The sequence below is a fragment of the Rhipicephalus sanguineus genome, chromosome 7 (genome assembly GCF_013339695.2).
Source record: "Rhipicephalus sanguineus isolate Rsan-2018 chromosome 7, BIME_Rsan_1.4, whole genome shotgun sequence".
Classification (NCBI taxonomy): Eukaryota; Metazoa; Arthropoda; class Arachnida; order Ixodida; family Ixodidae; genus Rhipicephalus; species Rhipicephalus sanguineus.
The window spans coordinates 132569259-132591395 of record NC_051182.1 but is presented as its reverse complement, the minus strand read 5'-3'; the positions used below and the strand labels follow the sequence as shown (position 1 = coordinate 132591395).

Here is a 22137-nt window from a genome sequence, read left to right as displayed (position 1 = left end):
TGGCAACAAAAAGAATACCGGGCACTTATGGAGCGCCAAATTCAAAAATTATTTTCTTCCTTAAAACAAAAAATGATTTCATTAGACTTCCTTCATTACTTAACGACAAGTCTTCTATCAAACGCCGCATGACGAGTATTTTTACTTGGACCGCATCAGTATGAAAAATACGGTCAAACATGCGACAAATCGCATAAGTTCACAATTTTTTTCGGGAAGATTTGAAGTCTCTTTTACCCCCCAACATTTTTGTACTATAACACACTTTCCTGAAAATTATACTACTATTAAGATTGGTTAGAGGGAGTTCGAGATAGCACAAGAAAAAATCACGAACATTGAAGAGTTTTGTAGTTCTTGAAGATACGTAGCTGGTAGTGAAACACAAAAATTTCGGAATTAGTGAATAGGACATCTAAACAGAACCTCTGCGATAGCGCCAGCGTGGTTTGAAAGCTGAACACAGAAAAATAGATTTTATATACATTTTTCTATTAGGCGCGGTTTAACAAATACAAGCGAACTTCGAGGGGGCGCCATGATCGTCAAAATTTTTATCGAGCAAAAATGTTTTGCCACAATACTCTATGTGGCACAGGAAAAAGGCACAAATTTTATCAGCAAAATCTGCGATGTGCGAGCGCCACGTCTGGGACACTTGGCATGGAATGACCCAATAATAATATCTGGGGTTTAACGTCCCAAAACCACGATATGATTATGAGAGACACCGTAGTGGAGGGCTCCGGAAATTTCGACCACCTGGGGTTTAACGTGCGCCTAAATCTAAGTGCACGGGCCTCAAACATTTTCGCCTCCATCGAAAATGCAGCCGCTGCAGTCGAGATTTTATCCCGCGACCCGAAGGTCGCGAGATCGAATGACAGGGTCAGCAGTTGAGTACCATCCATAACCACTATACCACCGTGGCGGGGCTTTTCCATTGAAGTTGTAACTAGCAACTAAGCAAAGAGGCTTATCCATTTGAGAGGCCTGTTTTATAAAGAAACTGACTACGAGCAAGACTTCGATTTGGGCGAGTTGGTACATGCTTAGCTGGGAAAAACAGCGCAAAAAAGGACGAGGACGCAGGAACACAATACACTGTACGAGCGCTGAACTTACAACTGACATCTTTGTTGCACCAACCGCTCGTTTTTACAGCGCATCAAGCCGAGCACGCCATTCCAATCAAACCGCCAATCAAAATCATCAGGTATGCAAACTACATTGTCACTGAAAGCTATCACATGTGCATGAATTACACCGTGCGCATGCATCTTCCACACTCAGATAAAATGAACAAACCAGTTCCTAACAAGGATGAACAAGCAACAACAAAAAAAACAGCAATACCTTCCACGTTTTCTATGATGAAAGAAGTGAGGGCTAAATTCGGTGCAACAACGTTGTCATCAAGGCTTAGATGGGACCAAATTTGGCAATAATGTAAAATTTAGCGCTGCCGGATTTTTATAGAGTATGGACGAAGCTCAAAAATGTAACCCAACGCTGCAGTAATCGATGACAAACGCTGCTGCGACCGCTACAACATGAAGATCAAGCACTCACCGTTAAACCGATGGTGGAGACGTCAACTTCAGATAACATGTCCAACTCCTTTATATGTTCCATTGAATCCCGCCCCGTCCACGGCTCGTCGAAAGTGACGACGGCATTTCTGTCGCCGTATGTAACGACGCACATCGATGACATTGGGCGACAACGGCGCAAGACAAAGAACAGTTCTCAAGCCTGCCGCGGTACATGCATTCGCTCACACATACACGGTGTAGTGTCTCTACGACTCGATTGCTCTAGTCCTGAAACACGCAAAAGTGAAACGAAGCCAGTGATTAAACAAAACGAACTTATTTACTGATACACCAAAATAGGAAACGTCCACGCAGCTGAAAAGGTTCGCTGGCGACTGATGTTTTCCCGGTCCGCTGGGCCTGGATTCTCCTCCTTGCACCACAACACACGCACACAAAAACAACCACCGACACTGGCATGGGCGTCAACAGGATTTTGCCTTGGGGGGTGCAAACCCGTGTTACATCGCGTCTGGGGGAGGAGGGGAGAGAGAGATAGAGATAGCTGGCATAGCTTGGGGTGGGGGGCAAGTGCCGGTGTGGCTTGAGGGGGGCAAGTGCCCCTTTTGCACACGTGTCCCCCGTTTTATGGCCCACTTCGAAGGGGAGAACAGTAGCGGTTTCAGTCAGGCGCGCTTTCAATGTTCCAAGGCCACGGTCGCGGGGGCCGTATGCTAGACGCGTGGCTTCCCAGCACTCCGAAACAAACTGTCCGCGCCACACGGAACGTATCCACGTCCGGTCCTCGCTGCCATGACCGCTGATTTATCAGTAGCTCTACTGATGTTTGTAATTTCTGCTGATTCAGTGAAAAGGCGACGGAATCTACTGCTTTTTGGTCTTTTTACAAAAATGAAAGGAACCTCTACGTTTTTAAATGCGAAGCATTTCTTAGCGAACCTCAGGCACTTTGGGCGTTTCTATCTACGTATCTATCTATCTATCTATCTATCTATCTATCTATCTATCTATCTATCTATCTATCTATCTATCTATCTATCTAGCCGCCTACGTCTGGGCGCTCTCCTGGTCGTCTCCATAACTTGTAGTATACCAAAATTGGCCTAGCAGGGGATCAGTGTATGGCGAACAAGATTCACTGATCATGACATGAATAACGCAAAATACCTGCCGCGTACGTCGTGAAACCCTTTCTCTCAGTCACGTGTGGCACATACCCGCATACCAGAGTTCATGTTATGCGGGTCTGTGCCACAGGTGATACAAAGTCTCAACCAACACATTAATCGCGAACGCACACATTGACAAGCAAGGAAAGGGATAACAATAATAATATTTGTCAGGATTTTATGTCCCAAAACCACGATATGATAACGAGAGAAGTCGTATCGAAGGGCTCCGGAATTGCCAGCATCTGGTATTCTTTAACGTGCACCGAGATCGCACAGTACACGGGCATCTAGCATTTTGCCTCCATCGAAATGCGGCCGCCGCGGCCGGGATCGAACCCGCGACCTTTGGGTCAGCAGCCGAGCACCATAACCGCTTCACCACCGCGGCGGACGCAAGGAAAGTGACGAAGCTGAAGACAGAACACCCCTGGAAGACGCTCAACTACCATGCACTCGTTCACGTGGTCCACAACGTGGATCACGTCGATTACGCAAAAACCGGGGTCAATGCTTCCTGCAGTAAATCTGGCGAGAGAGCCAGACCTCTCATCATTACCGGTGACTTCAAAATTGATTTATCAAGAACCAACAACGCCTGGTCTTTATACTGCGTCAAAGACGGCTTGCATGTGGACAGGGCATCAATAGATCTCGATGCCACGTCCAGGACAGGAGGCGTCATAGATCATTTCATCGTAAGAGGCATCCAGAATTTCCACCAGCTGCAGCTATACCTCGCACTTCACTACACTTAAGATCCCTCGTAGCCGCAATAGCGATCGGATCCGATTAACAAGTGCGATACAGCTGCTGGTGCTCACTGATCATCGTAATTATGACCTTGTTCGAGAACTGTCAAGAACTCCTTCTACACATACACACAGGTCCGTGAAACGTGCGTGCGTTCTCCGTCATAACGGACAAGTATAAGCATAACAACTTTAACGCAACTGTAATAACTGCTGTGACTGTAACGTACGTGCAGTGCGCCTGCGCGTGCCACTCGGCTGTGTGTATATCCAGGGGAACTTTGCTGAATGAAGCTTAGTGGCAAGTAACGCCTGTCCTGTGCATTTGTGTTTCTTCCTTGTGCTGTTCGGATTCGCGCTATCCAGTACTGAAGAATATAAGCACCACATATCAGCTTACCGCATCTAGTGTTGGCAACACCCATGTTGCTGTTGGCATCGTTAAGCAACTGTAAACAACTAGTTATATAATACATATGCGACTCTTCAGCATATGAGTGTGTGTGTATCACTTACACATTTCTCTAGCGTCATTCCGTAATGTTTCGCTTAATATGAAAAATTACGCCACAGTCACCATCCCGCGCATGCTTCGCATAGCATCGATTCCCACGGTACGTGGGATCTGCCGAATTTTTTTTTTTAGTAAAGTTTACATTAATGCGATATCACCAGACAAACAAGAAATTTCCTTCTTTGCGATGTTCTCAAGCGCAGCACTACTTTTGACTGACGAGCCATAGACACCATAGAGTTTTATAGAGTAAGTATTACAGGAAGCTCTATGTTATGAGCAAATACCAGCAAGTCGTGAGACAGAAATGTGAATGCACAACGCGCCCCACAGCACAGGGCCTACCTTTACCCTTCAATAAAGGTCATCCTGTCATCTCTCTTAACAATTTTATTTTAGTTATTTATTCATCCACTTATTGCTTACGAGAAACGAACGAGCATTGTTACGGCCACTAATATACATTTTCCAGGAACTGACACTTCGCAATGCACTTAACGTGAAAATATGCTCAGTAGTGAAAGGAGATCTACCCGCTCACCCCCTCACCCCCGCGTCCCTCCCTCTCCTTCTCGAGGCATGCGGGAGTAAGTGTTGCCATTCGTCCTCCCGTTCCTCTCATTTTGACGAAGGACCAAGCAGTTACCCTCCGAACTTTGCGCACGGCACGCATGCTTCTGCAGTTCGTCCTTCGAGGGAGTAAAGCGCCCTTTTTCGGATGAACTGCGCAGTTGCTCCCGAAAACTTTTTAGAGTGTACGGACTCCCCTTCGGCTCCCCTTGCAATGAGAACGTGTCGTGCTCAGTACGACATCGGTTTCAAGAAGTGTGCTATTTAGACGGCTGAATAAAGCAGTTCAGCCTCTGCACGAAGTCTTGACCTGAGCGACACTACCACATGCATGTGGTGGCTCGAGCAGGAGCTCCGTTTCAGGCTTGAGCATGGGTAAAAAGGATTCCATAGGCCTTGTCAAGGCCTTCGCATTTAGTTGGAGGAGCGTGTTCCTGATTTCGTCACAGAACAGTGCAATCGCCTTATGGAAGACAGGGTGAAATGATACGCAACAAAAAGTCGCCCCTTGTGGCGTTTTCGTCAATATATTTTACCTCTCTAGATGCATATCAGTCACCCCTCCCGTACAATTCGTGGTCGCGTTACAATCGATTAATCTGGTATTTTGTCCTCCCCCTCCTCTTTTCACTCTTCCTCGTCCTCAAATCTCACCCTAACATCTCTTTCACAGCCCCTGCCTATGCTGTACAATGCGTGGCTATGACTTGCTTAACCCTCTCCCCTCCTCCACCCCCTCACTTCTCTTTCCTGTACCGTTACTATACCATACTATACATGGCTGTGCTCTACATGCCTTTGCTAGGGTGACGTCGAACATCAATATGCCATGCGTTACCCTACCCCTATTTCTTTCCTCCTCGCCCTCCTTTTCTCATTTCCTCCTTTCCCCCTAGCGTTGTCCGTATAGCTGGTTTTAAGCATCACGAACTGTCTTGAAATTTCCAATCGTTTGTGCATTGTTTTCAGCAGTCACGCCTTATGATAACGTATTGGTGATAAGGCTTTCATACGTGTCACTCGATGGTGTTATAAGTCGAAGCAAAGAGCGCCGGCTGCCGTCGTGCGGTGCCTAGACTCTCACGAACGAGACGTCTTACAAACCTTTCGACTTGGTGCGGGGTGAAATGAACCAGGAAGATATCAGGGGTTCTGGAGCAGAGAACACTGTGACACCCGCATTCATTCTTAAAGAGTTCCCAAAGCATTAATTTGTTTTCGAAATACTTGCGAGAATCCTTACCATCATGGGGTTGGTGGTTGTCATGCCTTTGATTCAATCGCAGGGTGGACCATGGGGCATGCAGAAGAAAAAGGTTGGAATTATGCATTGTGAAACAAAAGATTACAAAACGAAAGATGGGGATAATATCCTTCATACATCAGTATGTGTGTCCAATAAAATATTCTAATAAAAATAATCCCCAAAAGAAAAGAAAACACGAAACTATCAACGTAATGTATGTGCGATTCAGCAAATAAGGAGCCGATGCCGCATAATAAAATGGCATTAACAATATTCATTTAAAGGAAGTACACGTGGTTAACGTTAAAGCTTGCTTTCGGAATACCAGCAGTTATGAGCGGTAGTGCGAAAACATGGTGCTCGAGGCGAGCGGCAATGTTAAGACTGCGTTTGTACTTTAAAACTTGGACACACGCAGGCTCCATATATAAGTATATGATGGAAGCCTCGAACGCTCTTCGACCCCGTCTCGCAGCCTAGGCTTCTTTCAAAACTGAAAGCACTGATAAATAATGATTTCCCATTTGCATAGACACAAACCTATGTGCATGGTCCCGGCCACTTTCTGACGTGTGCTCAGCGCCTGCGCCTGTTAAAGTGTTAAGGTCACCACCTTGAAACCTTGAAACAAGCTTTCTTTGAAAAAAAAAGACTGTGGTATTTAATATTTTCAAGCTTCCTGCTCATTCAACGATATATAGCAAAACTCTTGACCAGATGAAATGTAATGACCATTTCTCAAACGCCGCCAAGGCGCATCCTACACCGAAACAGAAGGTTTTTGATTTAACAATACTTGCCATCTCGTGATCATTTTCTTTTCACATATATAATATATTACATATTACGTAATGCTGAGTTGCATAAGAACGTTCTAAAGCTTGTGGAAAATATTGTTTTCGGTTTCTTTTAAAATTTTCTCTACACGGCTGCGGCACTATGTTTTTTTAAGTCCCACGCGTTTTCGCTCTGCTATCTGTGCTTTTTAGTATGCCATTTCAGGCTGTCGAACTTAGTTCTGGCTTTTCAAGGAGAGTGTTACGGTACTTAAATAAATTTGGCGAAGTATAGGTATAAGACGAAAAAGAAGCGTCAACGCAAGTTAGGAAATCTATATACCATGCGTCAACCCACTCTTGGGCATGGGGATGAGAGTCAGCTGGAGACGCAAAACGAACTAGGAAAAAAGTTTGTGCTTCAGCTCGCTGAAAAGGAGATTGGGCCGCTTCAAAGGAGGTCCGAAGCTATGAGTCTGGTGAATTTGAGGCTCATTGAATGTTTCTTTGTTACAGGGACATTCGATTCAATTCTTCAAAACCAGTTTTCTGTAAACGTGATTTTTTGGATCCTACAGTTTTGCAAACAGTGATAACGTTTCTTCCAATAAATATTTTCACATAAAATTTGTTGTGTTGTTTTTTTTTATAAATGGATCTCTGCACTCAAGCAGAGTTATTGTAAACTAGCGGCAACTTTTGTACTGTAGCCAATTTTGGGAAACAAACCTGCTAAATATCAACTTCATCAGTCTTCTTATGATAACTCAGCTTACGGATATGGTGATCGTGGAGGTTAGATTCATAAGATATTGTCCTCACTACGCACCTACCAAGTCTCGCTTGAATCACACCAGCTGTTTTTAAGTTATGACTGTTGGCGCAACACGCACATTTATGCGCATTTTGAAGTTCGTAAATTTCATTTTTTTTGCATTTTATTGACCATAATATCGTTTTCAAATGTATGCTTACCGAAGCCCTACAGGCCAAAACCATTCTTATACCTTTTGGGCTAAAACTGTAAAATTGTTTCTCGAAAGTGGCGACCTACCACGTTCCACAAGTGTTCATTAGAGGTTCTAGGCCCCTAGAACAGGTCATTGTAAGGCCTCCTTAATTTTATTATTGGTACAGTTATTAAATATATCTGTTAATTTCAGCTATATGCTGATGACAACATAATCTATCGCAACTGCGAAAATCGCTGTCGTCAGGCAATACATAATGATGCTTTAGCACAGATTGCATTGCGTACAGAAATTGGCAAGTGACAATTTTAAAAATTTGTTGCGATGAGTGTAACAGAGAAACTATAGTCATTAACCTTTTTCGTATTTCATTGGCCGCAGCCATCTCGCTGCGACAAACAGATAAATATCTGAATGCAATGACAACGCCGGGTTTATTGAACAAATTTTGAAAGTTGTGAAGGGAGTTATGCGGAAACATGGTTACCCAAAAAGAAACTTGCGACAGTCTAAATGTGAGGTCAAATCATTGCCGTATAAAACTATAACGAAATATGCTTCAATTGTTTGGATTCGTATAGTCAAGGCAACCTAATGAAACCAGAATATGTCCAAAGGAAAGCGGCAAATTGTATATTGTTCGTTTAGCTGGCATGCTTACGCGAGTACATTAATAAAGGATGCTAGCGGAGAATGTCTACAAACGCGTTGGCACCGCAACCGTTTAAAATTCATGCACTTGCTCGTCGATGATAAACTTGGTATACACAAGCACAAATACATAGAAGCTATGTCCAGAATAGCCAGCCAATCACACCATGATAAAAAACACTCATCAGCTCCACTGTCCCCTCAGTCCTCGCACAACTAGCGCGTACTTGCCCCAATTTTTTGTGGTACAATAGCTCTTTCGTCTGTGCTTCATGCTACCCCACTTCTGGTTACAGTCTCATTGGAGGCTAGCATTAATGTTCACATAATTATTAAATAAATAAGTTACTTTGTCTCCTCAGGTCCTTCAATAGCAAAACGCATGTGATGGTGCGAACTAAGACTTCGGTACACGTTGACTTAGCCCGGATGGTTAGAATTAAGCACGTGTCCACCACTACGCTGTGCCTCACAGTCATATGGCGATATGGCACGTAAAACGATCGACATTATAGTCGGGTACAACTTTAGAAAAAAGCGGCATTTGCACCTCAAAGGCGGATGCACACGCGCTTCCACCAATGGGCGCGCGCTCTAGACTGACGTCACGAGCCGGACGGCCGGTGCCTCCGCTCAAGGAGAAGAAGCGGGACTATTTCTTTGCCGCGGAGGCAATCGGCTGCCGCGCTTCGGTCATATGGGCGGGGCCTCTCCTTTTTTCTAAAGTTGTACCCGACTATAGTTAGCAATTTGTATTTGTACTTAGGACACTTCTGTTTTTTTTTTCTGTTTATCAATAACATTGTGAGTGACATACCCGTTAACATACAACTGTATTCAGGTGACTGCATTATTTACCCCGAGGTAGAAAACGCTAATAATGATCAACTAACGTAAAATGCCGCATTTCAAAACGTGAATTCTTTGTGCGACACTTGGCAGACGCCCATAGACTATTAAAAAAACCGCATTTAGGCGCATTTCACTCAAAAAAGAGCCTGTTTTGTTCCAATATTACTGTTACAATATATTATTCACCGAGGTGCACTACTACAACTATCTGGGGTTTCTCACATTTGGAACAATGTGACGAGAATAAGCATATCGATTATGTTCAAGCGTGCGCTAACACACGACTTTCATTTCTTAGAAGACCTCTCAAGCACTCCACTCGTACGGTACGCTTGCTGGCGTAACAATGCACAGTTCTACTCGCATTAGATTAGGCGTGTCATTGTGTGGGATCTTTTTACATTCTCTAACACAAACCACATTAAAACATACAACGAAAGGCAGCCCGTTTCACATACAACAGTTACGTCGTACATCTGTTAATGCACTGCTGACGAGGGCCAATCTTCCATGAATACCTCAAAAAAACCTAATTTCTCGTCTCAAATGTTTATATCAGTTAATTAATAAGCACTGTAAGATAGACATAAGCAAATTGTTATTCTTCTCCACTGGGTATGCGACAAGGCAACGTATAACATCTGTATCACACCCTTTCAAAGACGCAATAGTTGTTTCATGTGTTCATTTTTCCCGAGGACAGACATGAAATGGGACAACCTAACGAACGACGCTGTTCTACAGCCATCGCTTCAACTGTTTGCCTTGCATATAACTGCGTATTTTTGCGTTTTTAAATCATGCTGAATTAACGCCGATGTTTTCCAAAAACCTGCACATGTGAGTTGATTTCTGGTACATATATTATCCTGTATATATTGAATTGTATTTTCTCCCCATGGCTGATCATGTTTTCGTTATTATTGTATATCTGTTCTTTTAGTTTCTTGCAATTTTGTGAACTGTATTTTCCTTCAATGTCAATGTTCGTGTTTTAATTCATGTTTACCTTGCGCTATTCTTGACTGTGATTCCCACGCTATTATAATGCCCCATGTGGGATAGCAGTATCTATCTATAAATAAATAAATAAATAAATAATTACAAAGTAGGATAACTATAAGAATATATGATTGCAAATTAGTTCTGGAGACGCCCGTAAGGTGGCGGAAAGCTTCAGAAAGGGAAATTTACAGCCACCCGTTCGTAGCACAAAGCCACAAGGAATTCCGTATGACTTACGTTGGGACTTCGCGCTACAAAGTGGTGGTTGTCCATTTCCCTTTCTTAATGTATAAGATTGGTAAGGGAGCTACATCCCGATCTTTTGCGGAAAGGAAAAGCCAGCTGTCACGTTTCGTGATCAGGGTGTAGCAACGAAATGTTTTTCGTTTTGGTTTTAGTTTCGTTCCACAGCGAAATGTTCCGTTCCGTTTCTGTTCCTGAACGAAAAAAAAATGTTCCGTAACGCTTCGTAACGGTTTTTTATCCAAAAATTTGAAGTTAAGGTGATAATACAAAATATGGCTGATCCCTCAGTCATAGGTATCGGTATAACACGAAAGTGAAGCGTGTCTTCACAGAAGTAGTGCTTATTGTTGAGTGATATATGAGAGCTTTTACAATGTTTATTCGTGTTTGGCAGCTATAGCATTGTCTGGCGTGGATGCAGCCATGTTGACGCGTAGTTCATGAAGGTTCGTAGCTTGAGCTGGAAACGCGTGCGTTTCGCCAAGGCACGACATTCGCCCGTCGAAATCGTGTTTTTCTGCAACGCGTATTGCAGCAGTTTTGCTAGTCGGTGCTCTTGCAATCGACGTAGTCCGCGGCGGAGAAATCCCGTTCGGGCATGTGGAAGCAGCACCACTCCGATGAGCTGGCGCACACTAACACGAAGCGAAAGGCACAGAACGTAACGGCGCGGCCAGCGCGGCCAGTGTCCCTCGCAGGTATCGAGACGCTTTAACCATGACCTCCGATATCGCGCGCAATCTCGGAGTAAGCGCCAGTATGTGTCGATCGTGACACATTACTTCTTTTCACATCTCACAGACGGCGGCACCGCCCCGCTCCGCCCCGCCTACCTACACCGCCAGCAGAGAGCATCGTGGGAGAGAGAATGTGTGAAAGATATAAGGCGCGTTCGTGAAGCGTCCAGCAACTGCCAAGGTAGCTTAGTTTGTTTAGCGTCGGGCGCTTACCGTCGCGGCCGCAACGTCGTGGGTTCGATTCCCAGAGGCGGACCTTTTTCTTGGTTTTTGTTTCTTTCACACTCGCTGGCGTTCATTGTATCAACGTCATATCCGTAACGGATATGCTTGGGGGACCCCGGCATAAAATACTTCCGTGTAAAAACATTAGATTTGTGATATTAGTTAGTTAATAAATTGGGACAGGGGTAAAACACGTTCTTCCCACGTTCTTCAGAATAGCGGAAGTAACCGTACCGCGAATTCCTACCAGCTAACACAAATCAGTATACCCTTGAAAGTCAAAGTATCTATTCTCTCAAAAGTCAATAACGCTTTTTTAGCGGGCTCAATGCTTTTGTTCATTGGAGCGAGCTCTATCTCAGAAGCAGCACGTCATTGAGTGTACTCTCTCATGTGCATGACCGCTGTTCGCCAGGCATCCGCGGTACACGCAGCGCAGTAACAGCGAAAACTCGAAGAGCGGCCTTTCTAGAGCCCGTTGTAGACTCTCTTGGGGAAACTAAAAGAAGTACACATGCAAGGTACCCACTAAGCCATAAATTATCCTAATTTTTCTGAAGTAGCGATGCATCCACTATGCAATTTTCAATCAACCACCGACTCGTTGCGTGTAGGTGCCTTTATATACGCCAGCAGAATTCTATGTTTTCGTTAAAGAGCATTCTCTCTCTCTCGTTACGCATTTTGCATTCTGTGACGCCAGGTTATTTTAATCTTCTGCAACGTTGTTACGCTGTTCTGCAACGCTTCTGCAACGCTGTTACGGACACCGGCGGCGGCGGACAACAACGGTGCCGAAATTGACTCTTGTGATCTCATAGCAGATTTCGCTGTAACAAACTTCAGTGCCGACAATGCCCTGTCCATGGTGGCCTGCGTGACAGGCGCGCGCAAGTCCGCTTGCGTTAATATAAGCATTTCTAGTTGCCAGTGTTTTCGTTTTTTGCACAATTTCAAAATATCTTTGCTTTTGAATATCTGCGTTAGCAACGCGCTAATAATGTACCCTAACATATGCATATTTCCTCACGTCGCACGACTTCAGTAGTTCTGGATTGCCGATTTTTCTCGTGAACCGAAAAACGAATTAAAAAATTTCGGTTTCACTTCGGAACAAAATAACAGATAAAGTTTCGGTTGCGTTTTTTTCGCTCTTCGTTTTTGGTTTTCGTTCTGTTCCGACAAGCTATCCGTGATAGCGCAGATTTTCTAATTCTGTGATTGGTACCGCTGCCGTCTTCAGGACATATTTGAGGTTAAGAGACTAGCCTATTTCTAAGGGAAAGGTACGAAGTATGAAATGAAGGCTGGAAATTACTATCATATTGCGTAATTTCTGCAGATTCATACACGACAGGCAAGCATTTCCATTTGAGATTAGTTTACAGCGAAAGATATTATAAGATTACAACAGCAGCCAAATATTATGGCGTGGTGGTCCGCCGCCGTCGCCAGTCTCAGTAACCGCTATCGCGCGATGTGAAAAAAAATATCCAGCATCTGACGGGATATGAACCCGGACCCTCTGCACCCCACTGGCGCTTTCTACTACAGAGCAATGGCGGTGCTTGAAACTTCTTCGCGAAAACAGCCTATACAGTCGTCTTGTCTGGCAAAGAATCATGTTACCATATGTAACATAGCGTGGTAGCAGAGTATAAAAACCACCAGGCGTCAACACTGCGAAATGCGTAATGAGTGTGTCGTTTAATTCTTCCTACCTATTACAAAGGATTCAGCCAAAATTCTTCCTCATCATCAGAAACATCAAAACGCGCATAAAGCGTTACAGATGTTTCGCGGGTACCTCGCTTCTACGCAGGACGGATAATGACACAGTACGTGCTACCCTACTTCACAAAAATTATGATGTTTTATGGCGTAGTGAGAACCTTGAAAGTGTACTTCTTTTAGCTGCCCCTGGGGAGCTTACAAGGGGCTCTAAAAGGTCGCCCTTCCGGCTTTTTCTCTAACTGTGCTGCGCGTTTCGCGCAGTCTTGGAGACAGCGCTGAAGAGTTCCTTTCCCAGAAGTTCCAGTGCTGGCGTCTGCGTCGGCGGTGTCTTTGGTGGCGTCGCCGGTCGTGAGCGAAAAAATAGGCGTTGTCCGTGAGCAAAAAATCGAGATAGATGCAGAGAATTAAGCAGCAGAATATCTTCGGTCTCGATGAGAAATAAACCCAGGCCCGCTGCGTGGAAGGCAGGTGTTCCACCATGGAGCTACGCTAGTGCTTGAAACTTCTTCGTAAACAAACGATTTAAAGTCTCATGTAGTGGGAGGAGTCTCCTTAACGCACGTACCAGAATCGTAGAATCACAGCAAGCGTCAAAAGATGTGAATTTCCCAACGACTGGGTGGTTACAAGCTGCCCACCCATTACAGAGTCGCGCGTGAACCGGTGCGCGTGGCACCTTAAGGACGTGTAGTGAATACTTTGCCAATTCGCAGAAGGAATATTTATGGCGTGTAGGCACTTCTCAACTGTTCTTGCAATAGGCATTCAAGGATAGCTTCAAACAGCCAATGTTACGCGCACAGACGTTCTTTTTCTTGCCGCCCGGTAATAGGCCGTGCCCAGGGGGCCAAACAACGAAGTGCGTTCTACTCTAGAAGGCGTAGCTAAAGTGTCCTCCAAGTTTTTAGCATCCGAAGTTATCGCCGGGTCAAACAGAAGCCATACCATTATTGAAGTAGTCCAGTTGACAACGCATTACCCCATAGTGTCTCGTTGCTCTGCCTTTGATAAAAAAAAATATTGACAAAGCTCGTTCACATTAAGGATTCTGAATAGCGGAACCCTTCACTCGAGAATTATAGCAATGAACTAGCATGCTTTTTCTATGACTACTGCCTCGATTACGATGAGCGACGCCATTCAGTTTACCCTTACGCGGCTTTTTCATTGATCATTGTAAAGACGTTAAGTGGTGCAGCGCGAAGAGGACAAGGATGTGCGCTTATAAAATGTGCGCTTATAAAATGCTGCAATATACGCAGGACTACCCTTTATGACACTCTCTGCTACTTGGACATCCCGCACATCATAAAATGTTTCGGTGTGTCTGCGGTTAGTACCCCTGCATTGTAGTTTTCAAAATGGACATTAAATTCACTACAAGTTTTCATAATTTATTCTTTATCTTCGCCGTACTTTGATCTTCAGGGATAGTGATTACGGCGGAAAAGTGGAAAATGTCAGACCATTGATCCATGTTTCTACGAGCGAAAGCACTGATATTCTAAACAATGCACATAAGCCCGACCTGCCTCACATTGTGGGCGTCATGTTAACTGATTCCATTCAGCATAAAATCATCCCTTAGCAACAGAGTTTTTGCAGCCATGCGAATTGAAGAAGCAAAGTTGCATAGGTATATGGAACAGAATGTTCAGTACTTACTGGTGATGGAAGATACAAATATATAAAATAAGAGAATATGAGATAAAAGATGCTTCATATCTTTCTGCTAATGCTCACAGCTCCTGAAAAAAGTGACCATATGCACAGAGGAGCCTCTATCGCGCCGCTTTGTTGCAAACACCGCTGGATCTGAAAGTACATAAAGTGCGTAAATAAGTCTTTTCAACTCGTCAGAACAGTCATCGCTCGTTGGTATGTATTCTATTGTTTACCCTACGTCGCCACTCCTTGTAGCCTACAGCGCTGGAGCTTGGAAAAGATGCCTGAAGGTGCACATTTCGCCGGCATTTTTTTTCATTTGCGTACAAATAATAGTTCATTCGTCATTTCGTGCAACAGAAATGAAAGCGCTGAGGTAACCATGAGAGCTCTTTGGCGACAGCCATGCACATTGGCAAATGAGCTATTATACCCAATTTTTCACAGTAATCTGTTATATGTGCACTTACAAATAGGCTGCCGAAAGTTCAATTCATTTTTAAGGTTGTTTTCAGGTTGCTTCCAGGTTGTTGCTAGGCTTCAGCTAGGTGATGCTAGGTTGTGTCGATGTTGATTCTCAGTGCAGAGCGGTTGCAGTTAAACCACCGATGGTCACAGCCACGACGCGGATGTTCAAAGTCTAGTGGCAGAAGCTGGCGCTAAAAACAAGCGTTCACACCTCTGAGATTGACGGGCACGCCGTCGTCGGCGAAGGCCTTCCATAGGGAACCCAAGCTCAAGTTTGCGGCGCGACGACAGCGCCGCGCCAGCCGCGTTGCGGCTCTGTCGGACAACACTGAACCGTCGCGCGGCCGACTCAGCCCCTTTCACGGTAGCGGTAGCGCACGTGCGCTCGCGTTCTTCTCTCGGTGCGGGTAACTGTGGGGCCGTCAGCTCGGCACGTTGAACCGAGAGGCTTGCTGTGCGAAGCTGCGCATTTCCACGATGGCAGAAGCGACCCCGCGGAAGCGCAAGCGTGGTCCGAAGTATTGCGGTTTAGTGGCCAGCCACAACAGTGCAGACAAGGCACACGATTCACGTGTTAAACTGTATCGGTTCCCGGGCGTGTCGCACGAGAAATAAAGGCGGCAAGCGTGGATAGCTGACAGCGCTGTCTCGCCTTCTATTTTGGCTGTCTTGAGTTCATCGCTTTCGTTCGTTCCGACTACCTGAATCGGTAAGTAACGGGGCGCATGCACGCAGCGACTACAGTAATGATTACTCGCTGTCTTCTCGCATTGTTAAAGTCCAGTTACGGTTGTAGGTGAAGCAACTTTGTGTTTTGATTCCCCGTGCTCGTGAGACCTACCCGTCGTTGTTGAACGTTCACATTCGCGTTATACCGTTAGCGTTGCGCGGTTGGTTGAAGTCAACTGAACTCCGCACATTGTCAGAAGTTCGGCGCCTGCATTTCACGCGTCGGGAAGGCTGCTTTATGACGCCGGAACGGACGTCTGTGCATTTTCAGCAAGCTTTGACATCGTTCTGCAGGTTTGCTTTGTTTTTGTCACTTTATTGGGGTAATATATATTTAAGCCGCTAAATATAACTGGCACTTCATACATGCTTTGCAATTGCAACCTTGAATTAACCACCTTCTGACTTTGTGCGATTTTCTAGCCGCGTTCACGCAACAGGTTTTATACGCCTGTCAAGTCGGTATCATAAAAAGAGACTGCAAGCATGACGCGAGAGCCGAAAAAACGAGGCGAGCAGTTCATCTTGCTTCACAGTGGTTGAAGCTCAGCTAGCTGCCTCGCGTCTTAATCGGCGGGTGATTCTCCAGCGGCACGGAGGACTTGACTCTAACCTTCTCAGGAAGCAGTGCCATGGCCGTATAACCTTTTTTTCGCACGCCGCAAACGTTTGTTCACGAAAGTACACGGCTGCTACTGTAAGCATGCCATATCAAAACAACAATCATATGATTCGTAGTCCACGCCGCAGAACATCGATAGCGTGTACGGCTTCATTTCCGAGTGCATGTGGACCATTGTTCATCTTTAACGTGACAGAATGAGACTTACCTCGAGGTATACGTCCTACACGGTGTAATCGCGACTTGGGAAATGCATTTCGCTTTGAGTCGGGCGTGGTTGTCGTCGATCGTCTGCTCTTCACCGTTAACGTGATTGACGAGCTTTCCTCATTTTATCAAGTTCCCTTTGCGGAAGTGCCAGTCAAGCTTGAAGATCCTTTTGAAGCCGCACTGCACGCGATACATTGTGAGACGCCGCAAGTGCACCGCGAGAGCTCTGCACGTGCACGGAAGCGAGCGGCAACGCGGGGGCGAGAAGGGAAAGCGCTCGCTGATCACGCCCCAGTTTTTCTTTTTCTGCCAGAGATGGCGCTGCCTGTCAAGAGCAGCAGCGCCGCTAAGCGTTGCTTGGGAAGCCTATAGCTTGGGAGCTTTCTCGCAGCCGCCATTGCCTTTCCCGTTACCTAGTATTCTCCCGTTGTACTTATCCGGGGTCATCGGCGCGCTGCTATCGCTTCCAAGCCATTTGTTGCCAGACGAACTGTTGCCTGCTTCACTTTTAGTGAACCAGTGGAGAGCAATGAGATTTACGCAATTTATGTGGCACATACCTATTGGTGATGATGACAGTTCTTGCCTTCTTCATTTTCAGTGGCGTTTACTAGATTTCTGTGGCATATACCGTTTATGGTGAAGGCAGTGTTTTGGTTCGTCTGACAAACAGCGCTTTGCTGAACAGCTTCGACGTTAAAAGAAAAAAAGTGCCTTAAACAATGAATTGAATTCAGTCAGCTGAAGTGAACAGCACGCCTCCTAATTCTCGCAACCTGCAGCCGTAATGAAATGAAGCCTTCTGCTGCAAAGCACTACGCTTTTTCAGTCGAGCACTTGCGGAAAGTCCTGTATAATACATCAGCACAGAGCCAGGCAAACACGAGGTCGGCCCAAGGTTACTCATAGCGCGAGCGTCACGAGCCGAGCGCGCAGCGCTTCCTGCTGGTGATGATGATAGGAGTATTAGATGCCACAGCATTTAAACGCTCTACAGGACGGCGCTGTCGCATGGAGCGCCGCAAAGATTGAGTTGCGAAAGTCAGGGAGTCTTTTGCAGTTCCGCCCCAATATTAGATGCGTAGCAGCTTTTGCCCGGGGCTGTGACCAGCGGGGGCGTCCGCTCCTCTGCGCATGCGCCTGCTCTCTCTCCTCTACTCTCCTACGGTCCACCCCTCTCGCGCGCCTCATTCTCTCCTGTGCAACGCCGCAATCAGCGCCCTCCTACGCCCCCCCCCCCTCTCAGGCACCTGTCGACCGCGTTCCGCGATCGCCCTGTGAGAATTACCGGCCAGGCTAGAGGGAACACACGACGCGCTTAGCGTTTCTCGTCGCGTTCCACGGCGCTTTGAATCGATGGATGCAGCTTACGGCGCGGGACTTTGCCCCAGCTTAAGAGCATGGCGAGCCAGCTCCTAAAAAAATTACACATCTCCCGCTCAAATAAACCATCTCTCCGCTGCTTCGCATCCACATATGGTTCCATTTAGTGGGAGATGGTGTAATTTTAAATGCGAATGCATTCCTTAGTCGGGCTATGTCAGGCGTCGGTGTCCGCGCGCCTCTCCGCTCTCACTCCCTCTGCCATAGCGACAGCTGCGGGCGCGCGCGCTTATCCTCGCCCCTAGCAACCGGAGCAGGTGGTGCGGGCGGAGTAGCGGATAGTGAGTGGAGAGGAGGAGCGTGCTCTGGCGTGTGAGGGCGCTCGCATCGCGGGAGCTCGGCGGAGCTCCCGCGTGTATGGAGAGAGTGTAGGAGAGGGTAGGTACAGTGCTTCGCCGCTCCTTCTCTCGTCATTCGCTCTCTCTCCTCGCTGCGCCACCGCCTCAATGCAGTGCGTTTGAAACGCGTTTGTAGCGTTTGTGCTGCCTTGGCACAGCCTGAAGACAGCGCGTTCTAAACGCGTTTGTGCTGCTTTGAAGGCGGTGGCAACAACCCTGAAGTGATTACGAACGCACGTAGGAAGCGTTCGTTGAAAGAGGCGCCCAAAAGGGAGACACTTGAATGCGTCGATGTGTCCAGCTTTACGCCACTAAATTTACTACGCCGTGCACTGTCGGCGCAAGAAATGCATTCGCATTTCCACGCGATTCCCTTCGGGGAGGTGGGGGCATTTTTTTTTACTTTACGGGGGTGATACTGTGTAGATGTCGCACGAATCCTGAATTTTTGAGTACTGAACCTTCAACGCCCGAACGTCCGAGTCCACACACGTTGTCTAACCAGCCATCGTTGTTCATGCTTGCTGCACGGCTCTGGTTTTTGAACCTCGTCGATCGGCATGATGCAGTCGAGCTTTGTTCTTATATGGTATCCAGCAAAAAGCTGCTGGTGACTTGCCCTCCTTTTTTGGTGTGCGACGATAACGGAACGAAAGACTTCTTTATTGTGTATGTAGTGGAATTCCTTCGTTTTTCTTCCAGACTTCTTTGACAGTTCTTACGGCCCTCTTCGCTAAGTCTTTTGACTGCGGATGATAGCGCGCTGTAATCAAGTGTCCCACTGTGTTCTGAGCCATGAAATCACAAAACTGGAAACCCCTGAACTGAAGTCCATTATCAGCTACAAGTGTACGGGGTAGAGCAAACCTCGCTAATATAGCCTCTAGAGCCTCCTGTGTCACTTGTGCTGTTGCCGGTTTAATTGGAACTGCTACTGTTCACTTTGTTTCGGAATCCATGATCACCGATATTATGTGTCCTTAAATAGGACCTGCAATTAGACCTTCAATGTTACCCGTTGTGTGCCATGACACAGTCGTTTGTGCTGGCGGCATCGTCGCGTCCTTTACAGAAGCAGAACATCCACACACCCATCGCTTGATTTCCCCATCTACACCCGTAAACCAGAACAGAGATCTCGCTGTGTTCTTCATGGCCGCCTTTCCTCGGTGTGTCTATGGGAACAAGTCCAAGATGCGGTGGTTGAAAGCCTTAGGAAGCACGATACATTGTCCCCTATAGGCCAAGTCTCCTTAGTAAGTCAGCTCACTCTTCTTGCTTAAGTACGGCCGAAAGAAATCTTGCTCCTCAGACAAAAAGTTTCGCCATCCTTCCTAAAGAATTTCATTTGCCGGAGCGACGGATCCATTTCTGCGAAATGTTTCAATTTCCGGACGTCAATCGCCTTTTTTTTTCAAGCATTCTGAGTAAAGGACATACTCTAGAGGATTTTGCAGAGACCTAAACCTGGCCAAAATGCATCTTCGAACTCAGCACGCAAAATCTGAAGTTCTTGGCTAGTGCAAATTTCGTTGCGCGTGTTGAGATTGGCGATTACATTTTGCTTCATCGTGGTCACCGATTCCTCTGACGAAGGGATAAACCACGTTGTTTTCTGTTTTCGCTGGTGTGGCGAGCAAACCATATCTTCATCGGAGTTGTCCCAAAAAAGCTGTTTGTTGGAGTGTTTTCTGCCGGCCACCCTTGCTTTGGAAAATGGAATGTGCTTGGCACTCTCGATATCGGCGTGCTCGGGAAAAACAGCGCCGCGTGCCCCAACCTTGCCGCTCTGGAAACAGGTCACTTGTGCCAATGTTTTCCTGTTGAGACTGTACTTGGTGCCCCTCACATGTTGCTTTCATGCGCAGTCCTCGAACGACTCGGAGATCCCCCCAAATACACGATAATTTGAGAAAGATTCTGCTTGGAGGCGACCATCTGCTTTGGCTCTGCTTGAACATCGTCATCGAGATGACGTTGAGAGATTACCCTGTGTTCATAGATTACCCTTTGAATATTGGCTTAATAGGGCGGCCAAAAGTGGTTTGATAAGCCACTGTAGAGGTCTGTTTCTTTCTCCGAGCTGTCATCGGGTGCTGCAGACAGGGTGTACGCGCCTCGGCGCTTCCATCCAGTTCGTACTACACACATTCCAGCTAAATGTTTTCCCTTACCGCGTTGGCGGCATACAGTACGGACGTGGTAGCACTCTTCCTCTCAGTGAGCTTCACTACCACACATACGTCAAGGACTCGCCTTTTCAGCCTTCCGTGGAGCTTTCCTAGGTCGCGTCTGCTGCCGGATGAAGTGAATGCTACCTTGATTCGTTGGTTGCATGCTTCGCGCATGAGCAGCAGCGTTTTGACCTGAGACGACAAAATTGTTTGCTTCCGTTAAATTCCGCAATGTCAGTAAAGTTCGTCTTACGTCTTCTTCTGCCCCATATACGACTCGGTCATGGAGAATTCGTTTGAGAGACGTTTCAATGTTGCGCTTTTCTGCCAGCTGCCCTATTTCAGGAAAACATTCCTGTACATCCCATCCTTCTTGCGATCGCGTGAAAAAAAAAAGCATAACTTGCCGCTATTACGTTGACTTGCGGGGCGTAGTACGCTTAGAGGTAATTTACGGTACCGTCGTAGTTGAGTGTGTTGATCTGCCTCGGGTGAAAACGTCCCTGGATAACTCGAATCGCTAAGTCCTGTAGCGAACCCACTAGCACCGCTCGTCGCTTCGTCGCGTGCGAGATGTCTTCAGCTTCGATGTAGTCTTCAAGGCGATCTTCGAACTTTGACGACGTTGCGTCAAACACTGGTGTCATCCCGCGCTCACTGCTTTGCCGGTTTAGGACTCGTTGAGTACCTCATTCTCCTCATCGCCGCTGCTACTAGGCACAACACTCAGTCAGTCGAACGTTTGTGCAACGTTGTTGGTTCCACATAAGCAAGGATCCAGGCACACCTGAGCTCACTCATAGCGCGAGCGTCACGAACCGTACGAGCTGCGCTTCTTGCGGGTGATAATAATATGAATCTTTAGTACAGACCTTCCTCAAATTCAAACCTATATTGACGTCATCCATTAGCTGCTACATGCTGTACGTGTTACGGAATATGCTGTTTCATACATAGTGTGCATTGTTGTGGAAGACAAGCATCAGTGACCAAATGAGTAACGTCGCGCGTTTCGTGGATAGCGCGCGGAGTTCCAAATGCTCGCGTAAGCTCAGCACAAACCGGTGAGTGAGGCGCTACCGCGTGCAGGCCAGTAAAACAAAATCCCGAAAGAAAAGGAACGTGTAGCGGAAGCCTGAGTAAATGCAGGTAAACGCGCGACAGAAACATATATGCACAAGCAAATTAATTATTGAACATAGCAAGTTGTTTACCCGTAGATCACGTGTACAGCAGCCTTCAGCATTTGTATCTACTGATGCAACAAGCTATATGCTCGCCAGGCTAAGGTAAAGCAACAATCGGCAATGCGGCTAGCTGCGACGGCCGCGCAGCGCAGTCAACATAGACTCCTTACATATCCTCGTGACTGATTCGCTGCAGATCGCACACATTTAGAAGTGTCTTTGCTGAAAGTATCACCTCCATTACCAGAAATTTCATCGAGATATTAGGTAATGACCCACCATTGTAGGTAGCGCGAAACACTACTAAGGACACACTGCAAGCGCTCACTTCAAGTGAAAATTCATGGCGAGATGCGC

The 22137-nt window shown here is 46.4% G+C and overlaps 1 long non-coding RNA gene across 1 annotated transcript in view; it reads right to left on the bottom strand.

Annotated features, from left to right (window-relative positions):
* Window positions 1-22137, bottom strand: part of LOC119399973 (uncharacterized) — a 46946-nt gene that overhangs the window by 6308 nt on the left and 18501 nt on the right. The window contains exons 2-3 of the long non-coding RNA XR_005184993.1: window positions 14670-14819; window positions 5805-5830 (exon numbers count right to left, since the gene is read on the bottom strand). This is a non-coding gene — a long non-coding RNA (uncharacterized LOC119399973). The remainder of the gene's footprint in view (window positions 1-5804; window positions 5831-14669; window positions 14820-22137) is intronic.